Source organism: Dasypus novemcinctus, chromosome 26 (assembly GCF_030445035.2).
Source record: "Dasypus novemcinctus isolate mDasNov1 chromosome 26, mDasNov1.1.hap2, whole genome shotgun sequence".
NCBI classification, from domain to species: Eukaryota; Metazoa; Chordata; class Mammalia; order Cingulata; family Dasypodidae; genus Dasypus; species Dasypus novemcinctus.
Genome location: NC_080698.1, coordinates 10,293,291 through 10,312,441, shown reverse-complemented (window position 1 = coordinate 10,312,441; position 19,151 = coordinate 10,293,291). Strand labels below are relative to the sequence as shown.

The 19,151-nt window shown below is 40.7% G+C and overlaps 1 protein-coding gene and 1 pseudogene across 2 annotated transcripts in view; one reads left to right on the top strand and one right to left on the bottom strand.

The window, feature by feature from the left end:
* Positions 1-19,151, top strand: part of RHOA (ras homolog family member A) — a 56,440-nt gene that overhangs the window by 24,419 nt on the left and 12,870 nt on the right. The window lies entirely within an intron of this gene.
* Positions 4,613-5,588, bottom strand: LOC111762627 (G protein pathway suppressor 2 pseudogene; annotated as a pseudogene).

The following is a 19,151-nucleotide window of genomic DNA, read 5'->3' as shown; positions in this document are numbered from 1 at the left end:
TTCATATCCTCCAGTGTAAACCACTACCCATCTTCTAGCCATTTTCCAACAGTCTCCTCTCCAAATTCTTTTATTTAAGGTCATTGAGATCATTTGCTCAGCCTGTTCTTTTAATTTAGGAAGTCTTCCTGAGCCACCACCACCATTCCTCCCAACTCCTCCCAGGGGACATATCCTTACTCTTCAAGGTCTAAATCAGATGTCATCTTCTCTGAAAGCCCTCTGGCAGAATTATTTGCATTTTCTCTCCATAAAAGAAAGGATAAGCTTGTGTTAGAACATTTACTACATTGTGTTGTTTTCCCCAAGAGTATTTTCCAGATGAGGCTATATCTCTAGCACCAGGAATAGGGAATAGTCCACAGAACACCCTCGATTTGTGTGAGACAGGTTAAATATAAGGGCGGTGAGAATTGAGACAAAGCTGCAGGGCCTGGTGATGAGGAGAGTGCTGTTGTAGTGCAGTAGTGAGTGGAAGACAACCGTCCAAAGAAAGTGTGAGGGATGGTGTGGCTAAGGCATGTCTGCCACAATTTTTAAAATCTCATGCTTTCTGTAAGCATTTTCCAGAAAAATTTATAACATGAACTTATGGATATGTTGTTTCAGGCAGATCCTGGTAGGGTGGAAAGAACCAGAACACAGAATAAAAATCCTGTATCTGCCAAATAGCCATGGGAGAATTATTTAGAATAGAGTTGTCCAGTAGACCTTCTGCAGTGTTGGATATACATGAAATCTGCACTGCCCAATACGATAGCTGCTAGCCATGGGTAGCTGTTCAGTTCTTGAAATTTGTCTTGTAAAATGTGTCTAGTGATTGAGATATTGAATTTTAAAAAATTATTTTTAGGAGGTACCAGGATTGAACCCAAGACCTCATACATTGGAAGTGTATGCTCAACCACTGAGCTATACCTTTTCCACAGTTTTTTTTTGAGGAGGTACCAGGGATTGAACCTAGGATCTTGTACATGGGAAGCAGGTGCTCAACCATCTCATCCCCAGCTCCATGAATTCCCCCGCCACCTTTGCAGCTTTTTGGCTTACTGTCTGCTTTCTGTATCCATTCACTGCACTTTCTGCATTTTCGCTTGTCTCCCTTTTTTCTGTTTTTTGTTTGTTTTTGTTTTTGTTTTTTAGATTTATTTATTTCCCCCCCCCTTGTGGCTTGCTTGCTCTCCGCTCTGTGTGTCCATTTGCTGCTTGTTCTTCTCTGTCTGCTTGTCTTTGTTGCGTCATTTGTTGCGTCATTTTGCTGCACCAGCTGTCTGTGTCATGCGGGCTATCAGCTCTCCACGGGCTCAGCTGGGCCAGGTTGCCTTCACAAGGAAGCCCTGGGACACAAACCCAGGGCCTCCCAAATGGAGACGGGAGCCCAATCGATTAAGCCACAGCTGCTTCCCTCCCTTTTTTGTCGTGTCACCTTGCCGAGTTGGCACTCCATGGCACTTGGGTGGGTCGGGTGGCTCTCTGCAGCATGCGGGTGAGCCTGCCTTCCCAAAGAGGCCCTGGGACCTGAACCCAAGGCCTCCCATATGATAGGCAAGAGCCCAACTGATTGAGCCGCACCTGCTTCCCCATCTCCACGAATTTTGAAATTTAAAGTAATTAAAATTTAAATAGCCTCATATGGCTATTGGCTACCATGTTGTACAGTGGCTAAAGGCTGTGAAAGCTTTGAGATTGAATGCAGCCTAGACAGTCTGTCTCTTGTGTTTATGTTTCAAGCAGTGACTCTGCTCCCTTAAATATATTTTTTCACTACTTTTTTTTTTCTTTTAAGGACGTACCAGGGATTGAACCTGGGACCTCATAACATGGGAAGCAAGCGCTCCACCACTGAGCTACACCAGCTCCCCATTTTTTCACTACTTTTTTATTTTAGTTTGCAGCTATATTGAAGACTAGCTTGCATACTGCCTATTTAAGTATGAAGGAAAAATCTTACTTAGGATGTTGAGGAGAGCTTTAGCTCTTTCCTTTGGAAGATGGATTTGAATTTAAAATTTTATTTCTGTATGTAGCAAACACTGGGAAATTTCAGAGACTTTTTGGTCATTCATTCAGCATACTAATGTGGAGAGCCTACTAGTATCCAGCACTTGCTTGGCATTGGTGATAAAAAGATGATTAAAACTATTACTGCCCTAAATTAGCTTTCAGTCTAGTAGAGGGAGTCATGTTTGAATAAGTACAATAAAGTGTTAAAGATGTGAAGATTTTCACGAAGGAGGTTATGTGGGGAGAGAAGAGGAAGTGGAAGAGGAGGAAGAGATTAGGAAAGATTTCACGGAAGAAGTGACTTTCTCATTGTCATTATCTTGAAAGATAAATATTTGCTAAATAGACAAGGGTTGGGGAGGCTTCTTAGGTAAAAGGAAGATGTTTGTAGGACCAGACAAGTTTTGACTTTTTACAAAACTGTCTTGTGGTGCTGATGATAATGGTATAGGTCTTGCAGTGAATTGGACTCTTTACCCAAGGCCTGGAAGATCTGCTTTCTTGTTAAAATATTTTTAGTTTTGGTGGAGTTGACCTTTGATTTCAGAGGAGGAGTTGGAAAACATTGCTTCTGCAGTGCAGTTCTTGAAAGCTAGACAGTGTCTGCTTGTGGGTGGCTTTGAGATCCAGTTTGAAATTTCTGAATGTGGATCCTGGAGTGGATTTTTCTTTCTTACCATCTTTCTTGCCTAATTCTAAGTGAAGTTGTGGTTTGTTACATTAGTTTAATTGCTTAGTAAAGCCAACTTTGTAGGCATTTGGACAGTTATTATTGGTTAGTATATATAAGTTTAGAAGGTGCTTGATAAATTATATAGTGAATATAATCCTTTGGGTGCCTAAGTTTGAGGAAAACTCTTGGGTGACTTTTCTCAGGAAAAGTGCAGAGTAAAAATACAAGGCTCTTCTCAACAAGCTGTGCTGGACCTCTAACAGCCTGCAGAATATTCCTCAGTTCTGCCTGGACAGCTAGAAAGAATTGCTGAAGTCAGCTTCTTTTATTCCATTGAGCCTTGCTGTGGAACAAGGATTCAGAGTAACAAGAAAAAGGACCTCAAAGTCCAGACTTTTTTTTTTTTTTTTAAGATTTTTATTTATCCTCCCCCCCCCCACCCAGTTGTCTGCTCTGTGTGTCCATTCGCTGTGTTTTCTTCTGTGACCACTTCTGTACTTATCAGCGGGGCACCGGGAATCTGTGTTTTTTTTGTTGCGTCATCTTGTTGTGTCAGCTCTCCGTGTGTGCGGTGCCATTCTTGGGCAGGCTGTGCTTTCTTTTGCGCTGGGCGGCTCTCCTTACAGGGCACACTCCTTGCGTGTGGGGCTCCCCTATGCCGGGGACACCCCTGCGTGGCAGGGCACTCCTTGCACGCATCAGCACTGAGCATGGGCCAGCTCCACATGGGTCAAGGAGGCCCGGGGTTTGAACCATGGACCTCCCATGTGGTAGGCCAAGTCCGCTTCCCTGTATGTCTATTTTTATGTCGATATCTCACTGTTGATATTTGTAGCTTTGTGTAGTAAATTTTGAAATTGGAAAGTGTGAGCCTTCTGTCTTTGTTCTTTTTCAAGATTGATTTGGCTATTCTGGGTCCTTTGAATTTTCATATGAATGAAAAGATCATCTTGTCAGTTTCTGTAAAGAAGGTGGTGGGAATTTTGATAGGGATTGTGTTAAATCTGTAGATCACTTTGAGGAGTACTGCCATTTGTATCCCCGATCCATGAAAAGTCCAGAAAAGTCACCTAAGAGTTTTGCATTTATTTAGGTCTTCTTTCATTTTTGTGCCTTTCCCTTTTCCCCCTTTTCTTGTTCTCCTTATTTATCTGTAGGACCTATAGACATTTAATTAAAGGTAGGGAAACCATAGTCTCTCACGACTGTGCCAGAAGATAAGAAAAAGTCCAGGAATGGCAAACACAACTAAGTTGTAGACTTTTTATTTCATATATTAATACACTTAATCTTCATCACAACCCTATGAAATAGGTCCTAATATTTTCATTTTATAAATTAGGAAACTGAAGCTCAAAGAGACTGGTTTGTCCAGAATCATGCAGCTAGGCAGTAAGAGGTTGAAACTGGGAACTGGACTAAGCAGTCTTTGTTCTAGGGTCCATATTCTTGAATGCTCTACTTGAACTTTGTTCCTCTCCTTTTTCCTGAAATCCAGAGAGTAGCTTCCAGTGTCCTCTTCTCCTTTGCCTTCCTGGACAAACCTTAGTGACATTGTGAAAGAGTTAATTAATATATAACTTAGGGTGATTGTGTATTTTAAATTTTTTTCCTTAACTTGATTAATTTACTTTTTGGTGTATTTAACCAAATGTCTTGTGTTAAGAAATTTTTAATCTCATTTTTGTCTATATTCAGTGTGACTGTATGGATTTTATTTTTGATTTTTAGTTTTTATTGTGGTAACTTATGTACTGTATAATATTTCCCATAGTCACCATTTTCAAGTGTACAGTTCAGTGGTGTTAGTTACATTCAACAACTTTTTTTTTTTTTTTTTGGCAGTGGCTGGTAGATTTTATTGGCCTGGGACACATGGAAGCAGAGCCCTAAGCCATGATGCTGGGGTGTAGGGGTCAGGATACAATCTGATGGTCACTTGTAGAATCATGGGTTCTGGCTGTTCTGGATGAAGGGGAGCCAAGGCCCAGGCTGGCTGGTATAGCTGCAAATACCAACTTTTCAGTTGGTTGCATATGGCACAGGGAGCTGGGGGGAGGCAAGGAGTCCAGGGGATAGGTACAGAGCCTGAGGGTGCATGGGGTGCAGGGAGGATGAGTCAGAGAATCCAGTCTGCTATTTAGTATATTCCATCTACTTTTGCAAGGACAGGGCACCACCAGGCTAGCGGAACTTGGTCTAATGGGCTGAAAGTGGCCGTGCGTGGCCTAGGGCTATGACTGAGATAGGTACTGCACTGCAGGAAACACTGAAAGTTCTCTGAGCTGCAGTTGAGATTATAGATTGGCTGTGTGAGCCCACATTGAGGTAGAGGCTCAGGAATCCCATAGGCACCCCTGGGCTGCCTTAGGATTGCTAGTGGTGCTGAGCCCATGTGCCAAGCCTCAGTAGCACTTGGGGTCGAACATTTGTTGCGTGCCGTGAAGGTGCCTGGGCTGTTAGGACTCCACAGTATGCTGAGGAGTTGAGTTCCTGTATGAACTGTCAGCTGTCAGTGGTACACAGCTCAGGTCAGTGTTGGGTTGCTGTATTGCTTTTACCTCCATTTTTCTTAAGATGTGTTTGAGCTTCAGGGAAAGCTGGTGCTTCTCTTCTTGAGGGCCAAAATCTTCTCTTGCAACTTTAGAACTTGTTCCTTGGTCTCCTAGTGACATTCTTTTATCTCCTTTTTCTAGTCCTTGCCTGCTTTTCCTTCATCTTCTGTTCTATCATCTTGTCCACCTCTTTTCCTTTTGCCACCTGTGCCCCTGCTCCATCATGATGTACTATACAGCTCCCTGGCCGTGGAATTGGAAAGCTCAGAGCGCTCCAGGAGTGCAGGCATGGTGCCACCAAGGTCGCTTGGGCTCTAAGCCTGGCTCTGTAATTCATTGCTAGACCTCCTACCGGGCCTGCAGGGAGCAGGCATTCTGGGAGGATCATGCCTGAAAAGGGGGCTCCCTGCTCCTTTCACCTGTCTCTGGGTGCCAGCTGCTTGCTCAGCACCACCCAGCCTGCAGCCACTGCTACTCCACCAGCCTCAGCGTTTGCCACCCTCTTCCTCTCCAGCCTGGGGTGCTGGCCCCTCCCTACCTGCCTTCTACCAGCTTTCCCCTGTGGCCCTCTATATATGTGCTTTTAAATGACTATATATTTCTTTTATATTTTTCCCAGTTTGTTTTCTATGCTTTTATGATGTTTTCTCACACATTCTTTATAGAATGTTATTTACGTTACCAGAACAAGAGAGATACCAAATGTCGGAAGATTTTTGTGTAGCTATTAAGTCAGTCTACTCTTGGTTCTAGAATATCAGAGGTCTGTTTACTCTTAATGGAGGACAAATGATGTCAAATAAAGGCTGTTCCTTTCAGGAAGTGATGCTAGAGAAAGACTGATAGTGCTGTCCAGTCTTTTTCACACTTTTTACACATCTAATTCATTGTGATGACTGCATGCAGCCCATTTGCACTCCTTCCACACTCCCTCCTGCCTGCCTCAAGAAGTCTGATATAGATAGGGTTATGCACTGTGGGAGTGGCATGGCTATCACACATTTCTCATTTGTTAAATTGACTGCTAGCCCCACTTCCAGCAATCATGCATGACTGTGCAGTTCTCTTTTGTTTCATAGCAGTCTTTGGTGATTTCCTCATGTTTGTGTGACCGCGTTGTTGGGTCACATTAGTCTAAATAGCTTCCGGAAGGCCTGAGCTGTTCACTGAGCTGTTCATTTAGCATATAGTATGCAGCAGCCTTCTAGAGTCTTCTTAGATTAACTTGGATTGGAGTTTAAAAATTACTTCTCTCTTGACCAAAAGTAAGTGTTGCAAGGCACTGGTGATTAATCTAATGAGTATCTTAATCCTTTAATCATTAATTCTCAATTAGCAAAAAATCGTTTTTAAGCCAAATATCTAACCATGATATTTCACCTTGCTGTTTCCTTAAGAATCTCTATTCTCCAGTCGGTGATTCTCAAACTGTTCCTCAAACCTGCAGCAGCAGCAGCCTGGAACTTAAAATGAAAGGCAAATTCTTCCAGCACAGACCTACTGAATCAGGACTTTTATGGGTGGGGTCCATTAATCTGAGTTTAAACAAGCCTTCCAGGAGATTCCAATGCATGTTCAGCCTTGAGAACCGCTGGTTTACTGTATGTGTAGGTTTATGATAGGGATAAAATGAAACCTCCACTCACCAGATACCTGAGGATAATTTTTAGTGAGTCTTATATTTTCCCGAAATCTTTATCTGCTTTCTGGTGATAACCTGATCTTCTCTGCTCTTCACTTGGCTTCTGTCTACTATAAAATCACAATCTACATTTTCTAATGTATTTTATGTGTATCTTATTTTCCCAGCAGGCTTGAATGCCTCAGTTCAAAGCAGTCCTTTCTCACAAAAGAGGCTTTCTAAAATGGCCAGTAAATAAATGAAAAGGCGTTCAACATCATTAGTCATCAGAGACATGCAAATTAAAACCACAGTGAGATGTCTCTTTGTTGGTTGGGAAGCTACTGTAACTCTCATACACTGCTGCTGGAAGTGTACAACTACTTTGGGAAACCAATTAGTATTATCTACTAAAGCTGTACATTCTCCTAGATGTGTGCCCACAGAAATGTGTAAATTACTAAAAGATGTGTAAGATTTGTCATAGCAGTTTTCCTAATAGGCAGAAATACTCAAATTTTAGTGGGCACTAGGGTGGATACCTGCATGTGTACTTTATAAACAATCGCAGAGCATTACACAACTGTGAAAAAGAACTAAATGCGGTTAACTGCTATGTAAAGCAACCTGGATGAATTTCTGAAACACTGTTATGCGAAATAAGCCTGGCCCAAAGTAAGTTCAGAATGCAGCAAAGAAATTTAAACTAAGCAGAACTAATTGTCATGGTGGAAGAAATTTTTTAGAATAATTACCATCTTTCAGGGGAGGAGTGATTTAGGAAGACAACCCAGGGGTAGCTTCTGGGATGCTGGTTGTGCTTTATTTCTTAATCTTGGTGGTGATTACATGGATGTGCTCGCTTTATGAAAATGCACTAAGCTGTGTGCTCTAAAGTGTGTAAGTTTTACCTCAATAAAAAGTTTAGGGAGCAGATGTGGCTCAAGTGGTTGAGCGCCTGCTTTCCACATGGGTGGTCCTAGGTTTCGTTTCCGGTGCCTCCTAAAAAACATAACAAAAAAGCAACAAGCAAACAAATGAAAAAAAAACAAAAACAAAAACCAACTCATGGGAACCAGTGTGGCTCAGTGGTTGAGTGCGAGCTTCCCAAATATAAGATCCTAGGTTCAAGTACCCTGCCCTGGCCCTGGCCCTGGCCCCAGCCCCAGTACCTCAAAATTTTCTTTTTCTTTTAGCCCCCAAATTAACTTCTGGAGCATTGGTGGTTTATTTTGTTTGTTTGTTTAAGATTTATTTTTATTTATTTCCCCCCTCCCCCGTTCCCCTGTTGTCTGATCTCTGTGTCCATTCGCTGTGTGTTCTTCTGTGTCTGCTTGCATTCTCATTAGGCGGCTCTAGGAACCAATTCTGAGATCTTCGGGTGTGGGAGAGAGGTGACTTTACTCTTATGCTACCTCACCTCCCCTGTTCTGCTACGTCTTCTTATTTTCTCTACTCTGTGTCTCTTGTGTCATCTTGCTGCACCAGCCCTCTGTATTGGCTGCACAGGGCCGCTCTCCTGCACAGAGCTGCGTTCTGGCATGGGCCAGCACTCAATGTGGGCCAGCTTGCCCTCACCAGGAGGCCCCGGGCATTGAACCCTGGACCTCCTGTATGGTAGGTGGGAGCCTAATTGGTTGAACCACATCTGTTTCCCAAGCTTTTAATTTTACTTAATACTTCCTTGTTTGTGCTCTATATCATGGTTTTGTTTATTTTACATCCCTACTAGAGCTTAAGACATTTTGAGATTTTAGTTTTCTTTTCTTTTTCTTTTTAATAAGTATCCCCTTTTTGCCCTGTACTGACTATGTAATTCTTGGGGAATAAATGATTAGTCAAGGAAGGGTGAATCTCTCAGGAATAATCTACTGGGTGCTATGTGCTTGGGTTGTATCAGCTCTTATTAAATTCACATGCAGCTGAGAGAATTGGGCCTGCCATTTATACTTTTTGTATTATAATCCTCACGTCTAGCTGAGAAGATCACTCAAACAATTGGAATTTTTCGGAATGGCTGTGGCTCAAGCACCTGGGTGCAGTTCTCAGTACCTCCTAAAGAAAATGGAAACAAACAACAAGCAAAACAAACATAAAACCAACTCGGATGCCTATGTGGCTCAGTGGTTGAATGCCAGCTTCCCACATACAAGGTCCTGGATTCAATCCCCAGTCCCCCATACCTGGAAAAAAAAAGAAAAGAAAAAGGAAAGGAATTTTTTATGTTAAGGGTTGATGTGAGGACCCTTTTTGGCAAGAAATAGGCACTAACTGGTTGTTTGCTTTCTTTCATTCCACCTAAGAAAGTTAACTTTTCCTTCTGCATGTGGGTTGTCACTTGTTATAAAATAAGTTTTTCAGGACTAGGAATAAAGGTAGGAGTTTATATTCAGTCTTCAGCATTATTACCCCATTCATAACATTTTAAAGAAGTGTTGTCACATGGATAACTTGATAAAGCAAAACAGTTCTGAAATAGCCTAAATTGTAATGACTGGAAGCGGTTGTTTTGGGGCCAGACCTCCTCCATACATGGATATCACTGGGATAAACAGGATTGGGAGGCCATACCTTTGAGGCTAAAAACAACTTGAGCCATAAGCTAAAAGCGCCCTATCTCAGAACCAGTTTGCCTGTGTTAAGATCAGAGTTCTTTGGCTTATTTATATATGTGTATATATATATTTTTTTATTTATTTTTGAAAGATAGATAGATCACACAAAATGTTACGTTTTCTTTGGCTTATTACTAGAGCTTTAACAGAATATGTCTGCCAGAGATAGTACTGGGGCATCTCTAACTCTGGGCCTAAGAGCAGCTACCACCATATCTGGGCTCCAACTGGCAGCTTGAAAAAACCTAGCTTGTGTCTCAAGTAAGTTGATAGCTTGCCTGGTACTTTGATGGCTGCTTGAATTTTCCAGAAAAAAATATTTGAATCCTAGTTCCTGGGCTAAGGTCCTTTGCAGTAAGGCCTTACTTTGCTTTATTTTGGGAGAACTCATGTTGTAGATTGTGTTCTGAAATGTTTAGCCAATAAAAAATAGTGTCTCAAACTTCTTTTTTGGCATACACAACAAATGAGGGGAAAAATGAATGTGTTTGCTTTAAAGTAATTTTTTTTTTTTAAGGCTTTTAGGAAACTCTTTGGCACCTAAAGGCTACTAATAATATTGAACAGTTGTTGCTGAATTTAGTTTCCTAGTATGCTTCACTAGCTGTGTAGATGGACTTGATATAAGTTGCAGATTCTCTCATCACGATCCTGTTTTTCCAGAGACCCTAACCTGGGCCAATTGGAGGTCATTAAACTTACGGCTCACTTGTTTGGAGCTCTTTGAAAGTAATGCTGTGAGGCACTTGGAGATGAAGGTGGTTACTTATACTGGGTGTCCCTGGTGGTTTGAGGTTGGTGATACAATAATTAACAGAATGTTTTCAGTTGAATAATTTAATTTGAAAGAAATATGGCCTAATTACCAAAGTAAGCAGAGCTTCGAGTCAACTAAAGTTTCAAGTTTTATATCCAATCAAGTCTACTTCCCTTAGATTTGGGAGACTGTCATTTAAGATCCATAGAGCCCTAATTTAATTGCTTTGCAGTAGCTTATGTATTCTTTAATAGAGTAGCATCTTATTTTCCAAATGTGACCCCTCCCTTCTCCATGTGGTCACTTAGTCAGATGTCCCATATGCGTTTAATTGGGTGTCAGTCAGCTCAGGGTTTCCATGACAGGTTTGCTGAGTAGAGTTGGCCTAGTTTGTTTCCTGGCACAAATTTAAGCTAATGAAGTTTGAATATGAGGTATTGTATTCCTCTTTGGTAATCCCAGTTTCAATAGTTACATTTCAGCAACCTCTAAAAACAGACTGGGAACTGTGTATCTTCAACCAGAACAGTTTTTCAGTTAGAAAATTAATGTATATTAATAGCATACTGGCCTAACACACAGTAAAATATAACTCTGCTTCTTTCCCCATTTGTAAAGTGGAATATTAATTATCTCCCAGAAGAAATTAACGATGACAATGTTCATAAGAAGTGCACTGTGACCCACCAGACTAAGGAATTGTGGTGGCTTATGAAGGGCCACATAGACAATGTGTTTAGGATCTGTGTAGCAGATTTTTAGTCTTTTGACACCATCTTTTTCAGAACACAACACAGGACAGTGATAGTGAAATCCTTGTGCTAGCTTTCCTTTTGTACTTATATCATTATTAAAGAGTGACCAAAAGGATGGTCAGCACTGGGTATTTTTCTGAGGAAGTTGTATATGTTGGGTAATAGGATGAGCTAGAAGTGGAGTCAGGAGCCATTAACAGCATTTGATGAGTGGGAGGCATCACTATTAGACCTCGGCAGTAAAATGTATGGTGTGCTTGCCGTGGTTGCCCTCCCAAAGCCCAGGCCTCTGATGGGGCCAGTAAATGTGCTTCATCATCAGTGCTGGCAAAGAGGCCACCCTGAAAGGTATCCACATTATACAGAAAAGACATGGTTACCTCTGTCCTCATGCCTTTCAGGGCAGGGAACTATAGACAGACAGCCCCTCATTTCTTCCTATGGACTCTGGTGGTGATTTCCAGGAGGATAACCTTTTTAATGCATTCATAATATTTCTTTTCTTTTCTTTTTTAAATTAGAAAAGCTGTAGGTTTACAGAAAAATCATGCATAAACTAGAGTTCTCATTAACCAATTTCTTTCGAACACCTTGTATTAGTAGGGTACATTTGTTACAATTGATTAAACACCATTTTTATAATTGTACTATTAACAAAAGGCCAGGGTTTAACATTAAGGTCACTGTTGTACAGTCCTGTGGTGTCTTTTTTACAGAAAATTTTTATCCTAGTAACATATATACAACCTAAAATTTCCCCTTTTAACCACATTCAAATATATATAATTCCATGCTGTTAAATGCATTCACAATGTTGTTTTATCACCACAAATAGAAACTGTACAATTTAAGTACTAACTCCCATTCCCTACCCCTTCCCCAGCCCCTGATATTTTAGTTTCTGACTCTGAATTTGCTTGTTCTAATTATTTTGTGTTGGTGAGATCATACAATATTTGTCCTTTTGTGTCTGACTTACTTCATTTGACATGGCATTTTCAATGTTCATCCCTATTGTTGCATGTATCAGAATTTTATTTCTTTTTACTGCCAAATAGTATTCGATAGTGTTTATATACCGCATATTATTTGTCCTTTTATCTGTGGATGTATACTTGGGTTGCTTTCTGTTCTTTTGGTATGTAACTGGAAGTGGTATTGCCTAGTCATATGGTAATTCTTTATTTAATTAGGAACTGCCAAACTGTCTTCCACAGTGGCTACATCATTGTACAGTCCCAAAAACAGTAGATTGGTGTTCCTATTTTTCCACATCCTTTCCAACACTTGTGATTTTTCTTTTTTTTTTTTTAATAGTAGCCATTCCATGGCTGTGAAATGGTATCTCTTGTCTATTTGATTTGCGTTTCTCTAATGGCTAATGATGTTGAGCATCTTTTTATATGCTTTTTGGCTATTTGTATATCTTTTTTGGAGAAATATCTTTTCCTACTTTTTAATTGAGTTGTCTTTTTGGTAAGTTACAGGATTTCATTATGTACTCTAGATATTAAACTCTTATCAGTTGCTATTGGGTACCCATTTCTGTTTGCTCTATAGGTGGGTAATATATTACAATATTGGTTATCACTGTTTTCTTTTAACACTTAATATTGTTTGGTCTATAGCCAGAACACATTGTTTTGAGTTTTAGGGAAAAACAGCTCTTGTAATAGCCAAGAACATAACTTGGAATACGTATCACCTGTGCCCTTTAGCCCCACGAGAGAGCTCCTTTTGACTCAAGTGAAGGTGGCACAGTGACTTACTCTTATAGGTTTGAACTTAATAAAAATAACTAAGAACTTTTAAAAGAAATACGTAATCATTTATGTATTGTTAAGGATGACCTAAGTAATTTTGTTATAACTGGATTGCTGGGGAAGTAAACCTCTATTTAAATCTCTTAAGATTTATTTCTGAGGCTCACCTGAGCCTAGAAAATAACATACCTGACCAAGACTCTGCAGAACGCTCAGCTTGATTTCTTTTCACAGGTTGACAGGCCATGCACTCAAAAAGATACTGAACTATAGCCAAGTGGAAAGGAAAGATATGTAGAAAAAAATTTTTCCTAGATTATTTCAGGAAAAAGATCAAGTTACATTTCAAATGCCTGTATGTTTCACTTCTTGCCAGTAACTGATTGTATTGCCAGACTCCCACTTCTATGCTCTCTAGAAATCAACTTGTAATTATAGGCTTTCCTTTTGTCTCAGTCAGTTGAAATTTCTCTTAGTCATTGATAGTATCTGGAATGGTTTTGCACTTTTCTGAGCCAAAGTTTCTCATGTATTTTTCTACAGCAGGGGTTCTTTACAAGGGGTCCATAAGCTTAAATTGAAATTCAAAAGAACATTATTCTTGTGGGGACGTGTTGATGCAGGTATGATATATTTATTAAATAATACACAGTATTGTGGACTTAGTAAGGGGTCTGTGGTTTTCATCTGACTGGCAAAGGGGTCCATGGAACCAAAAGGCTAAGAGGGAAGCAGACTTGGCCCAATGGATAGGGCATCCACCTACCATATGGTAGGTCCGCGGTTCAAACCCCGGGCCTCCTTGACCCGTGTGCAGCTGGCCCATGCACAGCGCTGATGCGTACAAGGAGTGCCGTGCCACACAGGGGTGTCCCCCACATAGGGGAACCCCACGCGCAAGGAGTGCGCCCCTTAAGGAGAGCTGCCCAGCGCAAAAGAAAGTTCAGCCTGCCCAGGAATGGCACTGCACTGACACAACAAAAAGAAACACAGATTCCTGTGCCACTGACAACAACAGAAGTGGACAAAGAAGAACACGCAGCAAATAGACACAGAGAGCAGACAACTGGGGCGGGTGGGAGGGGAAGGGGAGAGAAATAAAATAAATAAATCTTAAAAAAAAAAAACTGTGCCAAATGTTTAATTTATTTCAGTACAATAATGTTTTGATTGCATGCTCAAGTGGTTGAGCGCCTGCTTCCCACGTGGGAGATCCTGGGTTCGGTTCCCAGTGCCTTCTAAAACCAAAACAAAAAAAACAAACAAGCAAACAAATTTAAAAACCAACTCAGGGGAGCTGATGTGGTTTAGTGGTTGAGTACCAGCTACCACATCCAAGGTCCCGGGTTCAATCCCTAGCCCCCAATACCTCAAAAAAAAAAAAAAATTGAGCATATTTTCCCTTTTTGTATAACTAACTTGTGCTGGGATTGTTAGTATTATCTTCAATCCACCACTGCTTTCTTGCCAAAAAAGGTCTTTAAAAATTACTATGGGGAGTGGGGGGTATATGGGGACCTCATATTTTTTAATGTAACATTAAAAATAAGGACAAAAAATTTTTTTTTAAATTACTAGATCATTTTGTGGGTTGGTTAAAATTTCTTAATTATTTGTATGTGCACTTAGTCCAGGCACTTACTCACTGTAGTATGTTATGTTGTTGTGAACACACGAGTACATGCATTATGGGATCTTCTGCTATAAGTCTATATTATACACCTATATTCTAAAGCTTAATTTCTTAGGCTTTATAGGTTAATTTTAAAAAATAAAAAGTTTCTGTTTCCTTCACATACCTTAGTGAATTGTCTCACCCACTCAATTTGGAGAACACTACCTTTTAGACATAAGATTTTGTCAGTGGCTGTGTATAATTAGGGTTGGTTTTGACTATACATAAAAGATGCCTTAAAAATATTGTCTTAAACAAGAGAGATGTTTATTTCTCACTCATAGAAAAGAAGTGTGGAAGTAGCCAGGCTGAGAAATGGTGGCACCAACTATCAGCTGGGACCCATGCTCCTGTTTTTTGTTCCTTCATTCCCCGGTCATGACACTCATCCTTACATTCCAGGATAGCTTCTTAGATTCCATCTCTCACTCCAGGTGCAAACAACAGGATAGGGGAAGGGGATGAAAAAGGGCATGTGAGTTCCCTTTAAGACGAAGACTTCCTAGCGGTCCCATAAGATAATGCTGATTACATTTCTTGGACTAGAACTCAGTTAACATGGACATACCCTAGCTAGAAGAGAAGCTAGGAATTGTTGTCTTTTAGTGACGTTAGCACTCTGCCAAATGGAGGGACTCTGCATGTATGTTTGTTTGTTTTTGTAGCAGGTTTATTGTGATAAAATTCACGTCCCTTAAAATTCAGAATCCACAATGAATTTTAGGACATTCTCCTGTCCCTAAAAGAAGCCCTATTATTCCATTTTTTGTCTCTATGGTTTTGCCTATTCTGGATATTTGGATATATTATGACTAGAAGTCAAATTGCTGGGTCATATGGTATCTTTGGAGAAATGTCTGTTTAAGTCCTTTGCCCATTTTTAAATTGGGTTGTCTTTTTCTTATTGAGTTATAATAGTTCTTTATATATATAGATAAAAGTCCCTTATCAGCTACAAGATTGACAGATATTTTTCCCCATTCTGTGGTTTCTTTTCACTCTCTTGATTGTGTCCTTTGAACAAAAATTTAATTTTGATTAAGTCCATTTACCTTTTTTTTTCATTTGTTGCCCAATATATATTTGGTGTCATATTTAAGAAATCATTGCCAGATCTAAGGTCATGGAGATTTTCCCTGATGTTTTCTTTTTAGACTTACAGTTCTGGCTGTTATATTTAGATCTTTAATCCATTTTGTGGTAATTTTTTGTGTATGGTGTGACGTTTTCCAAATATAAGATCATATCATCTGTAAACAGATAAGTTTTACTTCTTTCCCTAAGTTTTACTTCTTTTCTTATCTGGATACTCTTTATTTCATTTTCTTGCCTAACTCCTCTGACTGAAAACTGCAATACCATGTTAAATAGAAATGGGTAGAGCAGACACTTGCTTTTTTTCTGATCATAGGGGGAATGTGTTCATTATTTCACTGTTAAGTGTGACATTAACTCTCAGTTTTTCATAGATGCCCTTTATTGGGTTGAAGAAGTTCCTATTTTTTTTTCCCTCTTTTTTTTTTCTATTTTTTAAAGAGACAGATCACTTTTTTTTTTCAGTTTTTTTTTTTATTAATTTCTCTCCCCCCACCCGTCCTGCCCCATTGTCTGCTCTCTTTGTCCATTCACTGTGTTTTTCTGTGTCCAGTTGCATTCTTGTCAGTAGCACTAGGAATCTGTGTCTCTTTTTGCTGTGTCAGCTCTTTGTTTGTGTGGCGCCGCACCTGGGCAGGCTGTGCTTTTTGCACACAGGGTGGCTCTCCTTGCAGGGCACACTCCTTGCACGTAGGACTCCCCTATGCAGGAGACTCCCCCGGTTGTCTGCTCTCTGTGTCCATTCACTATGTGTTCTTCTGTGACCACTTGTATTCTTTATCAGCCGCACTGGGAATCTGTGTTTCTTTTTGTTGCGTCATCTTGCTGTGTCAGCTCTCCGTTTGTGCAGTGCCATTCCTGGGCAGGCTGCACTTTCTTTTGCGTTGGGCGGCTCTCCTTATGGGGTGCATTCCTTGCACGTGGGGCTCCCCTTGCGTGGCAGGACACTCCTTGCACGCATCAGCATTGCACATGAGCCAGCTCTACACAGGTCAAGGAGGCCGGGGATTTGAACCGCGGACCTCCCATGTGGTAGGTGGACGCCCTATCCATTGGGCCAAGTTCGCCTCCCTGATGTTTAATTCATTTTGTTATAGCTGGGTTCATCATGCTACTATTTTGTTGGGAATTTTTGCATTTATGTTTATGGTCTATACTTTTGATGTTGACTGGTTTTTGTATTGGTGTAATACTGGCCCCATAGAATGAGTTGGGAAGTGTATCCTCTTCGTTTTTTGGGAGAGTTTGAAGTATTTGTTTTTTCTTTAGCAATTTTTAATGAAAGTTATACATAAGATTATTTTATTCATGTATCTTGTCAATTGTTTTTTCCTTATATTTACCCTTTTCCTTTCCTACTTAGTGAGGTTTGGCTTTATGTTTGAGGATCTTTCTGTGATTTTTGTACAGTTATAACCTCATGAATGCCCATATGGACAGCTGTGCCATTGGTCTTCTCCCACTGCACTGGTTCAGTGTAGATGACTATTTCTTCCTGTAAACCTGGACTACTTTGCCAATTTGGTGACCTTTGTAGTGTCCTCAAACAGCCTGCACTTCATCATCTTTTTGGATAGGCATAGATCAAACATTGTAATTCTGTCTCAGCCCCTTAGAAAGAGTGGAAGACATCTTCTTGAGGATGTGGGAAGGTGCATTTCAGTGCCTTTTACTGGGAAGTGGACTTGGCCCAGTGGATGGGGCATCCGCCTACCACATGGGAGGTCCATGGTTCAAACCCCGGGCCTACTTGACCCGTGTGGAACCATGCACGGTGCTGATGCGCGCAAGGAGTGCCGTGCCACCAGGGGTGTCCCCCAAGTAGGGGAGCCCCACGCGCAGGGAATGTGCCCCGTAGGAAGAGCCGCCCAGCGCGAAAGAAAGTGCAGCCTGCCCAAGAATAGCGCCGCGCACAGGGAGAGCTGACACAACAAGACAACGCAACAAAAAGAAACACAGATTCCTGGTGCCGCTGATAAGGATAGAAGCAGTCACAGAAGAACACACAGCGAATGGACAGAGAGCAGACAGCTTGGGGGCAGGGGAAGGGGAGAGAAATAAATAAATAATAAATAAGTAAATAAATGTCTTTTACAATTCTTGTTCCAATCTGAAATCCCAAAGGGATTCAACTTCATTTTGACTGCTCCCTCTTCCAGCAATGACCACAGAAGGGAAAAAGATTATTAATTCTTTAAATATTTGGTAGAATTCATTAGTGAAACCATTTGCACCTGGTCTTTTCTTTGTGCGTGTGTTTTTAATTAAATTTATTTTATTTGTTACAGGTATTCCAGTTTCTAGTTTTTTTAGTCAGTTTCAGTAATTTCGTGTTTTTCTGGGAATTTGTCCATTTCACATGTTGTCTAATTTGTCATATCATTATTAATAATATTCATTTGAGTCGTCTCCCTTTTTTTTCTTGGTCATTCTTACTAAAAGTCTATCAATTTTGTTGTTTTCTAGAACCAACTTTCGGTTTCATTGATTTTTCTCTTTTGGTTTAGTCTTCATGCTTTTAGTGTTTTGTTTGCAGTTATTTTATCATGTTATTTGATAATCAGCTGTTTTCATCCACATTGACTGTAGGTTTTTGAAAGTGATGACAAGTATATCGGTAATTAATGTGTGGCACTTCTTGGGGGAATCTTCGATCCTCATTACATTTTCTGGACAACCATACACAGATATGGTATGGGACATTCCTTACACCTTTGGCCCAAACAGCCTTGTTGAGTCTTGAGTCAATGTGCACATCTGGCTTTCCCATCTCCTTCATGGCAAATTTCCGGGTCTCTTTGAGTGCCTGTTGGACACATGTCTTGAAACCCACTCCATGGATGCACTTGTGAATGTTGAGATATACTCCCTGGTCACCACTTTTTTAATGGCAGAACAACCCTTCTCACCACCCTTCTTTGCCGGAGCTATTCTGCCTAGTCCAGATTGGAAAGCTGTGTTTTGTTTTGTTTTTTGTTTTGTTTTGTTTTGTTTTTAGGAGGTACCAGGGAATGAACATAGGACCTCGTACATGGCAAGCAGATGTTTAACCGCTTGAATGACTTCTGCGCCCCAAAGCTACATGTTTTTGAAATAGAATATACCTTAAGGTGCTCGGGAAAATCTGTTTTTGTCTTTACATATAACTCTAGAAAACATTTTTGTTTCTTTTGCCAGTTACTTTATTTTTTTAACTTGAATAGGGGTTTTTTTTTCCCTTTCTTTCCTTCCCCTTCCCCTCACACTGCTGTTTTTGCTTTGTCCATTCCCTATGTGATCTACTGTATCTGTTTCTCCTTTTTTGTCTTCTCGTCTTTCTCCTCTAGGATTCACTGGAATTTGATCTTGGGGACCTCTGATGTGGAGAAAGGTTCCCTGTAAATTGCACCACCTCAGTTCCTGGTTTCTGCTGCGCTTCACCTTGAATCTCCCTTTGTCTCTCTTTTGTTGCGTTATCTTGCTATGTGACTCAACTTGTGTGGGCACTGGCTCACCACGCATGCCCTTGTGGGCACTCAACTTACCACGCAAGTACTTGTCTTGTCGCATGGGCCCTCAGCTCACCACACAGGCACCAGCTTGCCGCGCAGGCACACTTTCTCTTCCTTTTCACCAGGAGGCCCCAGGGATCGAACCTG